This window comes from Eleutherodactylus coqui, chromosome 1 (assembly GCF_035609145.1).
Source record: "Eleutherodactylus coqui strain aEleCoq1 chromosome 1, aEleCoq1.hap1, whole genome shotgun sequence".
NCBI classification, from domain to species: Eukaryota; Metazoa; Chordata; class Amphibia; order Anura; family Eleutherodactylidae; genus Eleutherodactylus; species Eleutherodactylus coqui.
In genome coordinates, this window is record NC_089837.1 from 9,481,543 (window position 1) to 9,497,573 (window position 16,031).

General features: G+C 48.8%; 18 non-coding genes across 18 annotated transcripts; 2 read left to right on the plus strand and 16 right to left on the minus strand.

Moving 5' to 3' along the window:
* Positions 1 to 694: 694 nt before the first annotated feature.
* On the minus strand, positions 695 to 766 carry TRNAG-UCC (transfer RNA glycine (anticodon UCC)). Its single transcript has one exon. It is a non-coding gene; the product is annotated as a tRNA-Gly (tRNA).
* A 468-nt stretch (positions 767 to 1,234) lies between these two features.
* TRNAA-AGC (transfer RNA alanine (anticodon AGC)) lies at positions 1,235 to 1,307 on the plus strand. The gene has a single exon. It is a non-coding gene; the product is annotated as a tRNA-Ala (tRNA).
* A 349-nt stretch (positions 1,308 to 1,656) lies between these two features.
* TRNAG-UCC (transfer RNA glycine (anticodon UCC)) lies at positions 1,657 to 1,728 on the minus strand. Its single transcript has one exon. It is a non-coding gene; the product is annotated as a tRNA-Gly (tRNA).
* Positions 1,729 to 2,611: 883 nt separating this feature from the next.
* Positions 2,612 to 2,683, minus strand: TRNAG-UCC (transfer RNA glycine (anticodon UCC)). Its single transcript has one exon. It is a non-coding gene; the product is annotated as a tRNA-Gly (tRNA).
* A 469-nt stretch (positions 2,684 to 3,152) lies between these two features.
* On the plus strand, positions 3,153 to 3,225 carry TRNAA-AGC (transfer RNA alanine (anticodon AGC)). Its single transcript has one exon. It is a non-coding gene; the product is annotated as a tRNA-Ala (tRNA).
* A 349-nt stretch (positions 3,226 to 3,574) lies between these two features.
* On the minus strand, positions 3,575 to 3,646 carry TRNAG-UCC (transfer RNA glycine (anticodon UCC)). The gene has a single exon. It is a non-coding gene; the product is annotated as a tRNA-Gly (tRNA).
* An 882-nt stretch (positions 3,647 to 4,528) lies between these two features.
* Positions 4,529 to 4,600, minus strand: TRNAG-UCC (transfer RNA glycine (anticodon UCC)). The gene has a single exon. It is a non-coding gene; the product is annotated as a tRNA-Gly (tRNA).
* Positions 4,601 to 5,482: 882 nt separating this feature from the next.
* On the minus strand, positions 5,483 to 5,554 carry TRNAG-UCC (transfer RNA glycine (anticodon UCC)). Its single transcript has one exon. It is a non-coding gene; the product is annotated as a tRNA-Gly (tRNA).
* Positions 5,555 to 6,436: 882 nt separating this feature from the next.
* On the minus strand, positions 6,437 to 6,508 carry TRNAG-UCC (transfer RNA glycine (anticodon UCC)). The gene has a single exon. It is a non-coding gene; the product is annotated as a tRNA-Gly (tRNA).
* Positions 6,509 to 7,399: 891 nt separating this feature from the next.
* TRNAG-UCC (transfer RNA glycine (anticodon UCC)) lies at positions 7,400 to 7,471 on the minus strand. The gene has a single exon. It is a non-coding gene; the product is annotated as a tRNA-Gly (tRNA).
* Positions 7,472 to 8,347: 876 nt separating this feature from the next.
* TRNAG-UCC (transfer RNA glycine (anticodon UCC)) lies at positions 8,348 to 8,419 on the minus strand. The gene has a single exon. It is a non-coding gene; the product is annotated as a tRNA-Gly (tRNA).
* Positions 8,420 to 9,295: 876 nt separating this feature from the next.
* TRNAG-UCC (transfer RNA glycine (anticodon UCC)) lies at positions 9,296 to 9,367 on the minus strand. The gene has a single exon. It is a non-coding gene; the product is annotated as a tRNA-Gly (tRNA).
* Positions 9,368 to 10,244: 877 nt separating this feature from the next.
* Positions 10,245 to 10,316, minus strand: TRNAG-UCC (transfer RNA glycine (anticodon UCC)). The gene has a single exon. It is a non-coding gene; the product is annotated as a tRNA-Gly (tRNA).
* Positions 10,317 to 11,191: 875 nt separating this feature from the next.
* TRNAG-UCC (transfer RNA glycine (anticodon UCC)) lies at positions 11,192 to 11,263 on the minus strand. Its single transcript has one exon. It is a non-coding gene; the product is annotated as a tRNA-Gly (tRNA).
* An 876-nt stretch (positions 11,264 to 12,139) lies between these two features.
* Positions 12,140 to 12,211, minus strand: TRNAG-UCC (transfer RNA glycine (anticodon UCC)). The gene has a single exon. It is a non-coding gene; the product is annotated as a tRNA-Gly (tRNA).
* Positions 12,212 to 14,035: 1,824 nt separating this feature from the next.
* Positions 14,036 to 14,107, minus strand: TRNAG-UCC (transfer RNA glycine (anticodon UCC)). The gene has a single exon. It is a non-coding gene; the product is annotated as a tRNA-Gly (tRNA).
* Positions 14,108 to 14,983: 876 nt separating this feature from the next.
* TRNAG-UCC (transfer RNA glycine (anticodon UCC)) lies at positions 14,984 to 15,055 on the minus strand. The gene has a single exon. It is a non-coding gene; the product is annotated as a tRNA-Gly (tRNA).
* Positions 15,056 to 15,932: 877 nt separating this feature from the next.
* On the minus strand, positions 15,933 to 16,004 carry TRNAG-UCC (transfer RNA glycine (anticodon UCC)). The gene has a single exon. It is a non-coding gene; the product is annotated as a tRNA-Gly (tRNA).
* Between the last annotated feature and the right edge of the window lie 27 nt (positions 16,005 to 16,031).

The window sequence follows — 16,031 nt, forward strand, 5'->3', positions numbered from 1 at the left end:
GGATCGAAACCATCCTCTGCTAGGCGCAGAGTTTTGTATTTTTCATGCTCCCAGGAAAAAGGTACCCCAAAAATTCACTGTCTCGTTCTTTCAGGCCACCCAAAGCCCAGCAAACTCCACTGTCCTTTATATTTCAAGGCACCAAAAAATCCACACTTAAAAAAAAAAAAAAAAAAAAAAAGAAACCTTTCTTCTCCCATGGTCAAAGCTTGGTTTAGGCATAATAACATGACTGCGGTGTGACCCGAGTGCCAGAAGCCAGCAACCGTAGAGGGGGATTAGCTCAAATGGTAGAGCGCTCGCTTAGCATGCGAGAGGTAGCGGGATCGATGCCCGCATCCTCCAAAACTTCCACTTGGCACTACCTTCAAATGAAGGGCCAACTTCTTTTTAGTTGGCACTGACACAAAAACCTAGGAAGCAGCTGCACGCATATCTGGCTAAACCTTCGATAGCTCAGCTGGTAGAGCGGAGGACTGTAGTAGCTAGTTAGCAATCCTTAGGTCGCTGGTTCGATTCCGGCTCGAAGGATGCTTTTGAGTGTCCGATAACCTTGCATGCTTCAACTTGGAGGCTCTCTTGCACAGACTTTGCAGCTGCATACCTCCTGGCCGCACTCTTTTTGAGCCTGACCGCACAACCATTGGCCTCTGGAGAGAGTGTTAACAAGAATACTTCAAAACAAGAGAAACAATGCGTTGGCCGGGAATCGAACCCGGGTCAACTGCTTGGAAGGCAGCTATGCTCACCACTATACCACCAACGCCATAGAATTCGCACCACTTCTCAATCGTGAAAATGCAACTCTCACCCCTAGTGTGACTAAAGCCAACTCTTCTGCTTCGTTAGTGGCTTGACAACAGTCAGACGGTAATGTGGCTTCTCGTAAGAGAGGTTTAAGCAGCAGCAGAGTGGCGCAGCGGGAGCGTGCTGGGCCCATAACCCAGAGGTCGATGGATCGAAACCATCCTCTGCTAGGCGCAGAGTTTTGTATTTTTCATGCTCCCAGGAAAAAGGTACCCCAAAAATTCACTGTCTCGTTCTTTCAGGCCACCCAAAGCCCAGCAAACTCCACTGTCCTTTATATTTCAAGGCACCAAAAAATCCACACTTAAAAAAAAAAAAAAAAAAAACAAAAAAAAAGAAACCTTTCTTCTCCCATGGTCAAAGCTTGGTTTAGGCATGATAACATGACTGCGGTGTGACCCGAGTGCCAGAAGCCAGCAACCGTAGAGGAGGATTAGCTCAAATGGTAGAGCGCTCGCTTAGCATGCGAGAGGTAGCGGGATCGATGCCCGCATCCTCCAAAACTTCCACTTGGCACTACCTTCAAATGAAGGGCCAACTTCTTTTTAGTTGGCACTGACACAAAAACCTAGGAAGCAGCTGCACGCATATCTGGCTAAACCTTCGATAGCTCAGCTGGTAGAGCGGAGGACTGTAGTAGCTAGTTAGCAATCCTTAGGTCGCTGGTTCGATTCCGGCTCGAAGGATGCTTTTGAGTGTCCGATAACCTTGCATGCTTCAACTTGGAGGCTCTCTTGCACAGACTTTGCAGCTGCATACCTCCTGGCCGCACTCTTTTTGAGCCTGACCGCACAACCATTGGCCTCTGGAGAGAGTGTTAACAAGAATACTTCAAAACAAGAGAAACAATGCGTTGGCCGGGAATCGAACCCGGGTCAACTGCTTGGAAGGCAGCTATGCTCACCACTATACCACCAACGCCATAGAATTCGCACCACTTCTCAATCGTGAAAATGCAACTCTCACCCCTAGTGTGACTAAAGCCAACTCTTCTGCTTCGTTAGTGGCTTGACAACAGTCAGACGGTAATGTGGCTTCTCGTAAGAGAGGTTTAAGCAGCAGCAGAGTGGCGCAGCGGGAGCGTGCTGGGCCCATAACCCAGAGGTCGATGGATCGAAACCATCCTCTGCTAGGCGCAGAGTTTTGTATTTTTCATGCTCCCAGGAAAAAGGTACCCCAAAAATTCACTGTCTCGTTCTTTCAGGCCACCCAAAGCCCAGCAAACTCCACTGTCCTTTATATTTCAAGGCACCAAAAAATCCACACTTAAAAAAAAAAAAAAAAAAAAAAAGAAACCTTTCTTCTCCCATGGTCAAAGCTTGGTTTAGGCATAATAACATGACTGCGGTGTGACCCGAGTGCCAGAAGCCAGCAACCGTAGAGGGGGATTAGCTCAAATGGTAGAGCGCTCGCTTAGCATGCGAGAGGTAGCGGGATCGATGCCCGCATCCTCCAAAACTTCCACTTGGCACTACCTTCAAATGAAGGGCCAACTTCTTTTTAGTTGGCACTGACACAAAAACCTAGGAAGCAGCTGCACGCATATCTGGCTAAACCTTCGATAGCTCAGCTGGTAGAGCGGAGGACTGTAGTAGCTAGTTAGCAATCCTTAGGTCGCTGGTTCGATTCCGGCTCGAAGGATGCTTTTGAGTGTCCGATAACCTTGCATGCTTCAACTTGGAGGCTCTCTTGCACAGACTTTGCAGCTGCATACCTCCTGGCCGCACTCTTTTTGAGCCTGACCGCACAACCATTGGCCTCTGGAGAGAGTGTTAACAAGAATACTTCAAAACAAGAGAAACAATGCGTTGGCCGGGAATCGAACCCGGGTCAACTGCTTGGAAGGCAGCTATGCTCACCACTATACCACCAACGCCATAGAATTCGCACCACTTCTCAATCGTGAAAATGCAACTCTCACCCCTAGTGTGACTAAAGCCAACTCTTCTGCTTCGTTAGTGGCTTGACAACAGTCAGACGGTAATGTGGCTTCTCGTAAGAGAGGTTTAAGCAGCAGCAGAGTGGCGCAGCGGGAGCGTGCTGGGCCCATAACCCAGAGGTCGATGGATCGAAACCATCCTCTGCTAGGCGCAGAGTTTTGTATTTTTCATGCTCCCAGGAAAAAGGTACCCCAAAAATTCACTGTCTCGTTCTTTCAGGCCACCCAAAGCCCAGCAAACTCCACTGTCCTTTATATTTCAAGGCACCAAAAAATCCACACTTAAAAAAAAAAAAAAAAAAAAACAAAAAAAAAGAAACCTTTCTTCTCCCATGGTCAAAGCTTGGTTTAGGCATGATAACATGACTGCGGTGTGACCCGAGTGCCAGAAGCCAGCAACCGTAGAGGAGGATTAGCTCAAATGGTAGAGCGCTCGCTTAGCATGCGAGAGGTAGCGGGATCGATGCCCGCATCCTCCAAAACTTCCACTTGGCACTACCTTCAAATGAAGGGCCAACTTCTTTTTAGTTGGCACTGACACAAAAACCTAGGAAGCAGCTGCACGCATATCTGGCTAAACCTTCGATAGCTCAGCTGGTAGAGCGGAGGACTGTAGTAGCTAGTTAGCAATCCTTAGGTCGCTGGTTCGATTCCGGCTCGAAGGATGCTTTTGAGTGTCCGATAACCTTGCATGCTTCAACTTGGAGGCTCTCTTGCACAGACTTTGCAGCTGCATACCTCCTGGCCGCACTCTTTTTGAGCCTGACCGCACAACCATTGGCCTCTGGAGAGAGTGTTAACAAGAATACTTCAAAACAAGAGAAACAATGCGTTGGCCGGGAATCGAACCCGGGTCAACTGCTTGGAAGGCAGCTATGCTCACCACTATACCACCAACGCCATAGAATTCACACCACTTCTCAATCGTGAAAATGCAACTCTCACCCCTAGTGTGACTAAAGCCAACTCTTCTGCTTCGTTAGTGGCTTGACAACAGTCAGACGGTAATGTGGCTTCTCGTAAGAGAGGTTTAAGCAGCAGCAGAGTGGCGCAGCGGGAGCGTGCTGGGCCCATAACCCAGAGGTCGATGGATCGAAACCATCCTCTGCTAGGCGCAGAGTTTTGTATTTTTCATGCTCCCAGGAAAAAGGTACCCCAAAAATTCACTGTCTCGTTCTTTCAGGCCACCCAAAGCCCAGCAAACTCCACTGTCCTTTATATTTCAAGGCACCAAAAAATCCACACTTAAAAAAAAAAAAAAAAAAAAAAGAAACCTTTCTTCTCCCATGGTCAAAGCTTGGTTTAGGCATAATAACATGACTGCGGTGTGACCCGAGTGCCAGAAGCCAGCAACCGTAGAGGGGGATTAGCTCAAATGGTAGAGCGCTCACTTAGCATGCGAGAGGTAGCGGGATCGATGCCCGCATCCTCCAAAACTTCCACTTGGCACTACCTTCAAATGAAGGGCCAACTTCTTTTTAGTTGGCACTGACACAAAAACCTAGGAAGCAGCTGCACGCATATCTGGCTAAACCTTCGATAGCTCAGCTGGTAGAGCGGAGGACTGTAGTAGCTAGTTAGCAATCCTTAGGTCGCTGGTTCGATTCCGGCTCGAAGGATGCTTTTGAGTGTCCGATAACCTTGCATGCTTCAACTTGGAGGCTCTCTTGCACAGACTTTGCAGCTGCATACCTCCTGGCCGCACTCTTTTTGAGCCTGACCGCACAACCATTGGCCTCTGGAGAGAGTGTTAACAAGAATACTTCAAAACAAGAGAAACAATGCGTTGGCCGGGAATCGAACCCGGGTCAACTGCTTGGAAGGCAGCTATGCTCACCACTATACCACCAACGCCATAGAATTCGCACCACTTCTCAATCGTGAAAATGCAACTCTCACCCCTAGTGTGACTAAAGCCAACTCTTCTGCTTCGTTAGTGGCTTGACAACAGTCAGACGGTAATGTGGCTTCTCGTAAGAGAGGTTTAAGCAGCAGCAGAGTGGCGCAGCGGGAGCGTGCTGGGCCCATAACCCAGAGGTCGATGGATCGAAACCATCCTCTGCTAGGCGCAGAGTTTTGTATTTTTCATGCTCCCAGGAAAAAGGTACCCCAAAAATTCACTGTCTCGTTCTTTCAGGCCACCCAAAGCCCAGCAAATTCCACTGTCCTGTATATTTCAAGGCACCAAAAAATCCACACTTAAAAACAAAAAACAAAAAAAAAGAAACCTTTCTTCTCCCATGGTCAAAGCTTGGTTTAGGCATGATAACATGACTGCGGTGTGACCCGAGTGCCAGAAGCCAGCAACCGTAGAGGGGGATTAGCTCAAATGGTAGAGCGCTCGCTTAGCATGCGAGAGGTAGCGGGATCGATGCCCGCATCCTCCAAAACTTCCACTTGGCACTACCTTCAAATGAAGGGCCAACTTCTTTTTAGTTGGCACTGACACAAAAACCTAGGAAGCAGCTGCACGCATATCTGGCTAAACCTTCGATAGCTCAGCTGGTAGAGCGGAGGACTGTAGTAGCTAGTTAGCAATCCTTAGGTCGCTGGTTCGATTCCGGCTCGAAGGATGCTTTTGAGTGTCCGATAACCTTGCATGCTTCAACTTGGAGGCTCTCTTGCACAGACTTTGCAGCTGCATACCTCCTGGCCGCACTCTTTTTGAGCCTGACCGCACAACCATTGGCCTCTGGAGAGAGTGTTAACAAGAATACTTCAAAACAAGAGAAACAATGCGTTGGCCGGGAATCGAACCCGGGTCAACTGCTTGGAAGGCAGCTATGCTCACCACTATACCACCAACGCCATAGAATTCGCACCACTTCTCAATCGTGAAAATGCAACTCTCACCCCTAGTGTGACTAAAGCCAACTCTTCTGCTTCGTTAGTGGCTTGACAACAGTCAGACGGTAATGTGGCTTCTCGTAAGAGAGGTTTAAGCAGCAGCAGAGTGGCGCAGCGGGAGCGTGCTGGGCCCATAACCCAGAGGTCGATGGATCGAAACCATCCTCTGCTAGGCGCAGAGTTTTGTATTTTTCATGCTCCCAGGAAAAAGGTACCCCAAAAATTCACTGTCTCGTTCTTTCAGGCCACCCAAAGCCCAGCAAACTCCACTGTCCTTTATATTTCAAGGCACCAAAAAATCCACACTTAAAAAAAAAAAAAAAAAAAAAAGAAACCTTTCTTCTCCCATGGTCAAAGCTTGGTTTAGGCATGATAACATGACTGCGGTGTGACCCGAGTGCCAGAAGCCAGCAACCGTAGAGGGGGATTAGCTCAAATGGTAGAGCGCTCGCTTAGCATGCGAGAGGTAGCGGGATCGATGCCCGCATCCTCCAAAACTTCCACTTGGCACTACCTTCAAATGAAGGGCCAACTTCTTTTTAGTTGGCACTGACACAAAAACCTAGGAAGCAGCTGCACGCATATCTGGCTAAACCTTCGATAGCTCAGCTGGTAGAGCGGAGGACTGTAGTAGCTAGTTAGCAATCCTTAGGTCGCTGGTTCGATTCCGGCTCGAAGGATGCTTTTGAGTGTCCGATAACCTTGCATGCTTCAACTTGGAGGCTCTCTTGCACAGACTTTGCAGCTGCATACCTCCTGGCCGCACTCTTTTTGAGCCTGACCGCACAACCATTGGCCTCTGGAGAGAGTGTTAACAAGAATACTTCAAAACAAGAGAAACAATGCGTTGGCCGGGAATCGAACCCGGGTCAACTGCTTGGAAGGCAGCTATGCTCACCACTATACCACCAACGCCATAGAATTCGCACCACTTCTCAATCGTGAAAATGCAACTCTCACCCCTAGTGTGACTAAAGCCAACTCTTCTGCTTCGTTAGTGGCTTGACAACAGTCAGACGGTAATGTGGCTTCTCGTAAGAGAGGTTTAAGCAGCAGCAGAGTGGCGCAGCGGGAGCGTGCTGGGCCCATAACCCAGAGGTCGATGGATCGAAACCATCCTCTGCTAGGCGCAGAGTTTTGTATTTTTCATGCTCCCAGGAAAAAGGTACCCCAAAAATTCACTGTCTCGTTCTTTCAGGCCACCCAAAGCCCAGCAAACTCCACTGTCCTTTATATTTCAAGGCACCAAAAAATCCACACTTAAAAAAAAAAAAAAAAAAAAACAAAAAAAAAGAAACCTTTCTTCTCCCATGGTCAAAGCTTGGTTTAGGCATGATAACATGACTGCGGTGTGACCCGAGTGCCAGAAGCCAGCAACCGTAGAGGGGGATTAGCTCAAATGGTAGAGCGCTCGCTTAGCATGCGAGAGGTAGCGGGATCGATGCCCGCATCCTCCAAAACTTCCACTTGGCACTACCTTCAAATGAAGGGCCAACTTCTTTTTAGTTGGCACTGACACAAAAACCTAGGAAGCAGCTGCACGCATATCTGGCTAAACCTTCGATAGCTCAGCTGGTAGAGCGGAGGACTGTAGTAGCTAGTTAGCAATCCTTAGGTCGCTGGTTCGATTCCGGCTCGAAGGATGCTTTTGAGTGTCCGATAACCTTGCATGCTTCAACTTGGAGGCTCTCTTGCACAGACTTTGCAGCTGCATACCTCCTGGCCGCACTCTTTTTGAGCCTGACCGCACAACCATTGGCCTCTGGAGAGAGTGTTAACAAGAATACTTCAAAACAAGAGAAACAATGCGTTGGCCGGGAATCGAACCCGGGTCAACTGCTTGGAAGGCAGCTATGCTCACCACTATACCACCAACGCCATAGAATTCGCACCACTTCTCAATCGTGAAAATGCAACTCTCACCCCTAGTGTGACTAAAGCCAACTCTTCTGCTTCGTTAGTGGCTTGACAACAGTCAGACGGTAATGTGGCTTCTCGTAAGAGAGGTTTAAGCAGCAGCAGAGTGGCGCAGCAGGAGCGTGCTGGGCCCATAACCCAGAGGTCGATGGATCGAAACCATCCTCTGCTAGGCGCAGAGTTTTGTATTTTTCATGCTCCCAGGAAAAAGGTACCCCAAAAATTCACTGTCTCGTTCTTTCAGGCCACCCAAAGCCCAGCAAATTCCACTGTCCTTTATATTTCAAGGCACCAAAAAATCCACACTTAAAAAAAAAAAAAAAAGAAACCTTTCTTCTCCCATGGTCAAAGCTTGGTTTAGGCATGATAACATGACTGCGGTGTGACCCGAGTGCCAGAAGCCAGCAACCGTAGAGGGGGATTAGCTCAAATGGTAGAGCGCTCGCTTAGCATGCGAGAGGTAGCGGGATCGATGCCCGCATCCTCCAAAACTTCCACTTGGCACTACCTTCAAATGAAGGGCCAACTTCTTTTTAGTTGGCACTGACACAAAAACCTAGGAAGCAGCTGCACGCATATCTGGCTAAACCTTCGATAGCTCAGCTGGTAGAGCGGAGGACTGTAGTAGCTAGTTAGCAATCCTTAGGTCGCTGGTTCGATTCCGGCTCGAAGGATGCTTTTGAGTGTCCGATAACCTTGCATGCTTCAACTTGGAGGCTCTCTTGCACAGACTTTGCAGCTGCATACCTCCTGGCCGCACTCTTTTTGAGCCTGACCGCACAACCATTGGCCTCTGGAGAGAGTGTTAACAAGAATACTTCAAAACAAGAGAAACAATGCGTTGGCCGGGAATCGAACCCGGGTCAACTGCTTGGAAGGCAGCTATGCTCACCACTATACCACCAACGCCATAGAATTCGCACCACTTCTCAATCGTGAAAATGCAACTCTCACCCCTAGTGTGACTAAAGCCAACTCTTCTGCTTCGTTAGTGGCTTGACAACAGTCAGACGGTAATGTGGCTTCTCGTAAGAGAGGTTTAAGCAGCAGCAGAGTGGCGCAGCAGGAGCGTGCTGGGCCCATAACCCAGAGGTCGATGGATCGAAACCATCCTCTGCTAGGCGCAGAGTTTTGTATTTTTCATGCTCCCAGGAAAAAGGTACCCCAAAAATTCACTGTCTCGTTCTTTCAGGCCACCCAAAGCCCAGCAAACTCCACTGTCCTTTATATTTCAAGGCACCAAAAAATCCACACTTAAAAAAAAAAAAAAAAGAAACCTTTCTTCTCCCATGGTCAAAGCTTGGTTTAGGCATGATAACATGACTGCGGTGTGACCCGAGTGCCAGAAGCCAGCAACCGTAGAGGGGGATTAGCTCAAATGGTAGAGCGCTCGCTTAGCATGCGAGAGGTAGCGGGATCGATGCCCGCATCCTCCAAAACTTCCACTTGGCACTACCTTCAAATGAAGGGCCAACTTCTTTTTAGTTGGCACTGACACAAAAACCTAGGAAGCAGCTGCACGCATATCTGGCTAAACCTTCGATAGCTCAGCTGGTAGAGCGGAGGACTGTAGTAGCTAGTTAGCAATCCTTAGGTCGCTGGTTCGATTCCGGCTCGAAGGATGCTTTTGAGTGTCCGATAACCTTGCATGCTTCAACTTGGAGGCTCTCTTGCACAGACTTTGCAGCTGCATACCTCCTGGCCGCACTCTTTTTGAGCCTGACCGCACAACCATTGGCCTCTGGAGAGAGTGTTAACAAGAATACTTCAAAACAAGAGAAACAATGCGTTGGCCGGGAATCGAACCCGGGTCAACTGCTTGGAAGGCAGCTATGCTCACCACTATACCACCAACGCCATAGAATTCGCACCACTTCTCAATCGTGAAAATGCAACTCTCACCCCTAGTGTGACTAAAGCCAACTCTTCTGCTTCGTTAGTGGCTTGACAACAGTCAGACGGTAATGTGGCTTCTCGTAAGAGAGGTTTAAGCAGCAGCAGAGTGGCGCAGCAGGAGCGTGCTGGGCCCATAACCCAGAGGTCGATGGATCGAAACCATCCTCTGCTAGGCGCAGAGTTTTGTATTTTTCATGCTCCCAGGAAAAAGGTACCCCAAAAATTCACTGTCTCGTTCTTTCAGGCCACCCAAAGCCCAGCAAACTCCACTGTCCTTTATATTTCAAGGCACCAAAAAATCCACACTTAAAAAAAAAAAAAAAAAGAAACCTTTCTTCTCCCATGGTCAAAGCTTGGTTTAGGCATGATAACATGACTGCGGTGTGACCCGAGTGCCAGAAGCCAGCAACCGTAGAGGGGGATTAGCTCAAATGGTAGAGCGCTCGCTTAGCATGCGAGAGGTAGCGGGATCGATGCCCGCATCCTCCAAAACTTCCACTTGGCACTACCTTCAAATGAAGGGCCAACTTCTTTTTAGTTGGCACTGACACAAAAACCTAGGAAGCAGCTGCACGCATATCTGGCTAAACCTTCGATAGCTCAGCTGGTAGAGCGGAGGACTGTAGTAGCTAGTTAGCAATCCTTAGGTCGCTGGTTCGATTCCGGCTCGAAGGATGCTTTTGAGTGTCCGATAACCTTGCATGCTTCAACTTGGAGGCTCTCTTGCACAGACTTTGCAGCTGCATACCTCCTGGCCGCACTCTTTTTGAGCCTGACCGCACAACCATTGGCCTCTGGAGAGAGTGTTAACAAGAATACTTCAAAACAAGAGAAACAATGCGTTGGCCGGGAATCGAACCCGGGTCAACTGCTTGGAAGGCAGCTATGCTCACCACTATACCACCAACGCCATAGAATTCGCACCACTTCTCAATCGTGAAAATGCAACTCTCACCCCTAGTGTGACTAAAGCCAACTCTTCTGCTTCGTTAGTGGCTTGACAACAGTCAGACGGTAATGTGGCTTCTCGTAAGAGAGGTTTAAGCAGCAGCAGAGTGGCGCAGCGGGAGCGTGCTGGGCCCATAACCCAGAGGTCGATGGATCGAAACCATCCTCTGCTAGGCGCAGAGTTTTGTATTTTTCATGCTCCCAGGAAAAAGGTACCCCAAAAATTCACTGTCTCGTTCTTTCAGGCCACCCAAAGCCCAGCAAACTCCACTGTCCTTTATATTTCAAGGCACCAAAAAATCCACACTTAAAAAAAAAAAAAAAGAAACCTTTCTTCTCCCATGGTCAAAGCTTGGTTTAGGCATGATAACATGACTGCGGTGTGACCCGAGTGCCAGAAGCCAGCAACCGTAGAGGGGGATTAGCTCAAATGGTAGAGCGCTCGCTTAGCATGCGAGAGGTAGCGGGATCGATGCCCGCATCCTCCAAAACTTCCACTTGGCACTACCTTCAAATGAAGGGCCAACTTCTTTTTAGTTGGCACTGACACAAAAACCTAGGAAGCAGCTGCACGCATATCTGGCTAAACCTTCGATAGCTCAGCTGGTAGAGCGGAGGACTGTAGTAGCTAGTTAGCAATCCTTAGGTCGCTGGTTCGATTCCGGCTCGAAGGATGCTTTTGAGTGTCCGATAACCTTGCATGCTTCAACTTGGAGGCTCTCTTGCACAGACTTTGCAGCTGCATACCTCCTGGCCACACTCTTTTTGAGCCTGACCGCACAACCATTGGCCTCTGGAGAGAGTGTTAACAAGAATACTTCAAAACAAGAGAAACAATGCGTTGGCCGGGAATCGAACCCGGGTCAACTGCTTGGAAGGCAGCTATGCTCACCACTATACCACCAACGCCATAGAATTCGCACCACTTCTCAATCGTGAAAATGCAACTCTCACCCCTAGTGTGACTAAAGCCAACTCTTCTGCTTCGTTAGTGGCTTGACAACAGTCAGACGGTAATGTGGCTTCTCGTAAGAGAGGTTTAAGCAGCAGCAGAGTGGCGCAGCGGGAGCGTGCTGGGCCCATAACCCAGAGGTCGATGGATCGAAACCATCCTCTGCTAGGCGCAGAGTTTTGTATTTTTCATGCTCCCAGGAAAAAGGTACCCCAAAAATTCACTGTCTCGTTCTTTCAGGCCACCCAAAGCCCAGCAAACTCCACTGTCCTTTATATTTCAAGGCACCAAAAAATCCACACTTAAAAAAAAAAAAAAAAGAAACCTTTCTTCTCCCATGGTCAAAGCTTGGTTTAGGCATGATAACATGACTGCGGTGTGACCCGAGTGCCAGAAGCCAGCAACCGTAGAGGGGGATTAGCTCAAATGGTAGAGCGCTCGCTTAGCATGCGAGAGGTAGCGGGATCGATGCCCGCATCCTCCAAAACTTCCACTTGGCACTACCTTCAAATGAAGGGCCAACTTCTTTTTAGTTGGCACTGACACAAAAACCTAGGAAGCAGCTGCACGCATATCTGGCTAAACCTTCGATAGCTCAGCTGGTAGAGCGGAGGACTGTAGTAGCTAGTTAGCAATCCTTAGGTCGCTGGTTCGATTCCGGCTCGAAGGATGCTTTTGAGTGTCCGATAACCTTGCATGCTTCAACTTGGAGGCTCTCTTGCACAGACTTTGCAGCTGCATACCTCCTGGCCGCACTCTTTTTGAGCCTGACCGCACAACCATTGGCCTCTGGAGAGAGTGTTAACAAGAATACTTCAAAACAAGAGAAACAATGCGTTGGCCGGGAATCGAACCCGGGTCAACTGCTTGGAAGGCAGCTATGCTCACCACTATACCACCAACGCCATAGAATTCGCACCACTTCTCAATCGTGAAAATGCAACTCTCACCCCTAGTGTGACTAAAGCCAACTCTTCTGCTTCGTTAGTGGCTTGACAACAGTCAGACGGTAATGTGGCTTCTCGTAAGAGAGGTTTAAGCAGCAGCAGAGTGGCGCAGCAGGAGCGTGCTGGGCCCATAACCCAGAGGTCGATGGATCGAAACCATCCTCTGCTAGGCGCAGAGTTTTGTATTTTTCATGCTCCCAGGAAAAAGGTACCCCAAAAATTCACTGTCTCGTTCTTTCAGGCCACCCAAAGCCCAGCAAACTCCACTGTCCTTTATATTTCAAGGCACCAAAAAATCCACACTTAAAAAAAAAAAAAAAAGAAACCTTTCTTCTCCCATGGTCAAAGCTTGGTTTAGGCATGATAACATGACTGCGGTGTGACCCGAGTGCCAGAAGCCAGCAACCGTAGAGGGGGATTAGCTCAAATGGTAGAGCGCTCGCTTAGCATGCGAGAGGTAGCGGGATCGATGCCCGCATCCTCCAAAACTTCCACTTGGCACTACCTTCAAATGAAGGGCCAACTTCTTTTTAGTTGGCACTGACACAAAAACCTAGGAAGCAGCTGCACGCATATCTGGCTAAACCTTCGATAGCTCAGCTGGTAGAGCGGAGGACTGTAGTAGCTAGTTAGCAATCCTTAGGTCGCTGGTTCGATTCCGGCTCGAAGGATGCTTTTGAGTGTCCGATAACCTTGCATGCTTCAACTTGGAGGCTCTCTTGCACAGACTTTGCAGCTGCATACCTCCTGGCCGCACTCTTTTTGAGCCTGACCGCACAACCATTGGCCTCTGGAGAGAGTGTTAACAAGAATACTTCAAAACAAGAGAAACAATGCGTTGGCCGGGAATCGAACCCAGGTCAACTGCTTGGAAGGCAGCTATGCTCACCACTATACCACCAACGCCATAGAATTCGCACCACTTCTCAATCGTGAAAATGCAACTCTCACCCCTAGTGTGACTAAAGCCAACTCTTCTGCTTCGTTAGTGGCTTGACAACAGTCAGACGGTAATGTGGCTTCTCGTAAGAGAGGTTTAAGCAGCAGCAGAGTGGCGCAGCGGGAGCGTGCTGGGCCCATAACCCAGAGGTCGATGGATCGAAACCATCCTCTGCTAGGCGCAGAGTTTTGTATTTTTCATGCTCCCAGGAAAAAGGTACCCCAAAAATTCACTGTCTCGTTCTTTCAGGCCACCCAAAGCCCAGCAAACTCCACTGTCCTTTATATTTCAAGGCACCAAAAAATCCACACTTAAAAAAAAAAAAAAAAGAAACCTTTCTTCTCCCATGGTCAAAGCTTGGTTTAGGCATGATAACATGACTGCGGTGTGACCCGAGTGCCAGAAGCCAGCAACCGTAGAGGGGGATTAGCTCAAATGGTAGAGCGCTCGCTTAGCATGCGAGAGGTAGCGGGATCGATGCCCGCATCCTCCAAAACTTCCACTTGGCACTACCTTCAAATGAAGGGCCAACTTCTTTTTAGTTGGCACTGACACAAAAACCTAGGAAGCAGCTGCACGCATATCTGGCTAAACCTTCGATAGCTCAGCTGGTAGAGCGGAGGACTGTAGTAGCTAGTTAGCAATCCTTAGGTCGCTGGTTCGATTCCGGCTCGAAGGATGCTTTTGAGTGTCCGATAACCTTGCATGCTTCAACTTGGAGGCTCTCTTGCACAGACTTTGCAGCTGCATACCTCCTGGCCGCACTCTTTTTGAGCCTGACCGCACAACCATTGGCCTCTGGAGAGAGTGTTAACAAGAATACTTCAAAACAAGAGAAACAATGCGTTGGCCGGGAATCGAACCCGGGTCAACTGCTTGGAAGGCAGCTATGCTCACCACTATACCACCAACGCCATAGAATTCGCACCACTTCTCAATCGTGAAAATGCAACTCTCACCCCTAGTGTGACTAAAGCCAACTCTTCTGCTTCGTTAGTGGCTTGACAACAGTCAGACGGTAATGTGGCTTCTCGTAAGAGAGGTTTAAGCAGCAGCAGAGTGGCGCAGCGGGAGCGTGCTGGGCCCATAACCCAGAGGTCGATGGATCGAAACCATCCTCTGCTAGGCGCAGAGTTTTGTATTTTTCATGCTCCCAGGAAAAAGGTACCCCAAAAATTCACTGTCTCGTTCTTTCAGGCCACCCAAAGCCCAGCAAACTCCACTGTCCTTTATATTTCAAGGCACCAAAAAATCCACACTTAAAAAAAAAAAAAAAAGAAACCTTTCTTCTCCCATGGTCAAAGCTTGGTTTAGGCATGATAACATGACTGCGGTGTGACCCGAGTGCCAGAAGCCAGCAACCGTAGAGGGGGATTAGCTCAAATGGTAGAGCGCTCGCTTAGCATGCGAGAGGTAGCGGGATCGATGCCCGCATCCTCCAAAACTTCCACTTGGCACTACCTTCAAATGAAGGGCCAACTTCTTTTTAGTTGGCACTGACACAAAAACCTAGGAAGCAGCTGCACGCATATCTGGCTAAACCTTCGATAGCTCAGCTGGTAGAGCGGAGTACTGTAGTAGCTAGTTAGCAATCCTTAGGTCGCTGGTTCGATTCCGGCTCGAAGGATGCTTTTGAGTGTCCGATAACCTTGCATGCTTCAACTTGGAGGCTCTCTTGCACAGACTTTGCAGCTGCATACCTCCTGGCCGCACTCTTTTTGAGCCTGACCGCACAACCATTGGCCTCTGGAGAGAGTGTTAACAAGAATACTTCAAAACAAGAGAAACAATGCGTTGGCCGGGAATCGAACCCGGGTCAACTGCTTGGAAGGCAGCTATGCTCACCACTATACCACCAACGCCATAGAATTCGCACCACTTCTCAATCGTGAAAATGCAACTCTCACCCCTAGTGTGACTAAAGCCAACTCTTCTGCTTCGTTAGTGGCTTGACAACAGTCAGACGGTAATGTGGCTTCTCGTAAGAGAGGTTTAAGCAGCAGCAGAGTGGCGCAGCAGGAGCGTGCTGGGCCCATAACCCAGAGGTCGATGGATCGAAACCATCCTCTGCTAGGCGCAGAGTTTTGTATTTTTCATGCTCCCAGGAAAAAGGTACCCCAAAAATTCACTGTCTCGTTCTTTCAGGCCACCCAAAGCCCAGCAAACTCCACTGTCCTTTATATTTCAAGGCACCAAAAAATCCACACTTAAAAAAAAAAAAAAAAAGAAACCTTTCTTCTCCCATGGTCAAAGCTTGGTTTAGGCATGATAACATGACTGCGGTGTGACCCGAGTGCCAGAAGCCAGCAACCGTAGAGGGGGATTAGCTCAAATGGTAGAGCGCTCGCTTAGCATGCGAGAGGTAGCGGGATCGATGCCCGCATCCTCTAAAACTTCCACTTGGCACTACCTTCAAATGAAGGGCCAACTTCTTTTTAGTTGGCACTGACACAAAAACCTAGGAAGCAGCTGCACGCATATCTGGCTAAACCTTCGATAGCTCAGCTGGTAGAGCGGAGGACTGTAGTAGCTAGTTAGCAATCCTTAGGTTGCTGGTTCGATTCCGGCTCGAAGGATGCTTTTGAGTGTCCGATAACCTTGCATGCTTCAACTTGGAGGCTCTCTTGCACAGACTTTGCAGCTGCATACCTCCTGGCCGCACTCTTTTTGAGCCTGACCGCACAACCATTGGCCTCTGGAGAGAGTGTTAACAAGAATACTTCAAAACAAGAGAAACAATGCGTTGGCCGGGAATCGAACCCGGGTCAACTGCTTGGAAGGCAGCTATGCTCACCACTATACCACCAACGCCATAGAATTCGCACCACTTCTCAATCG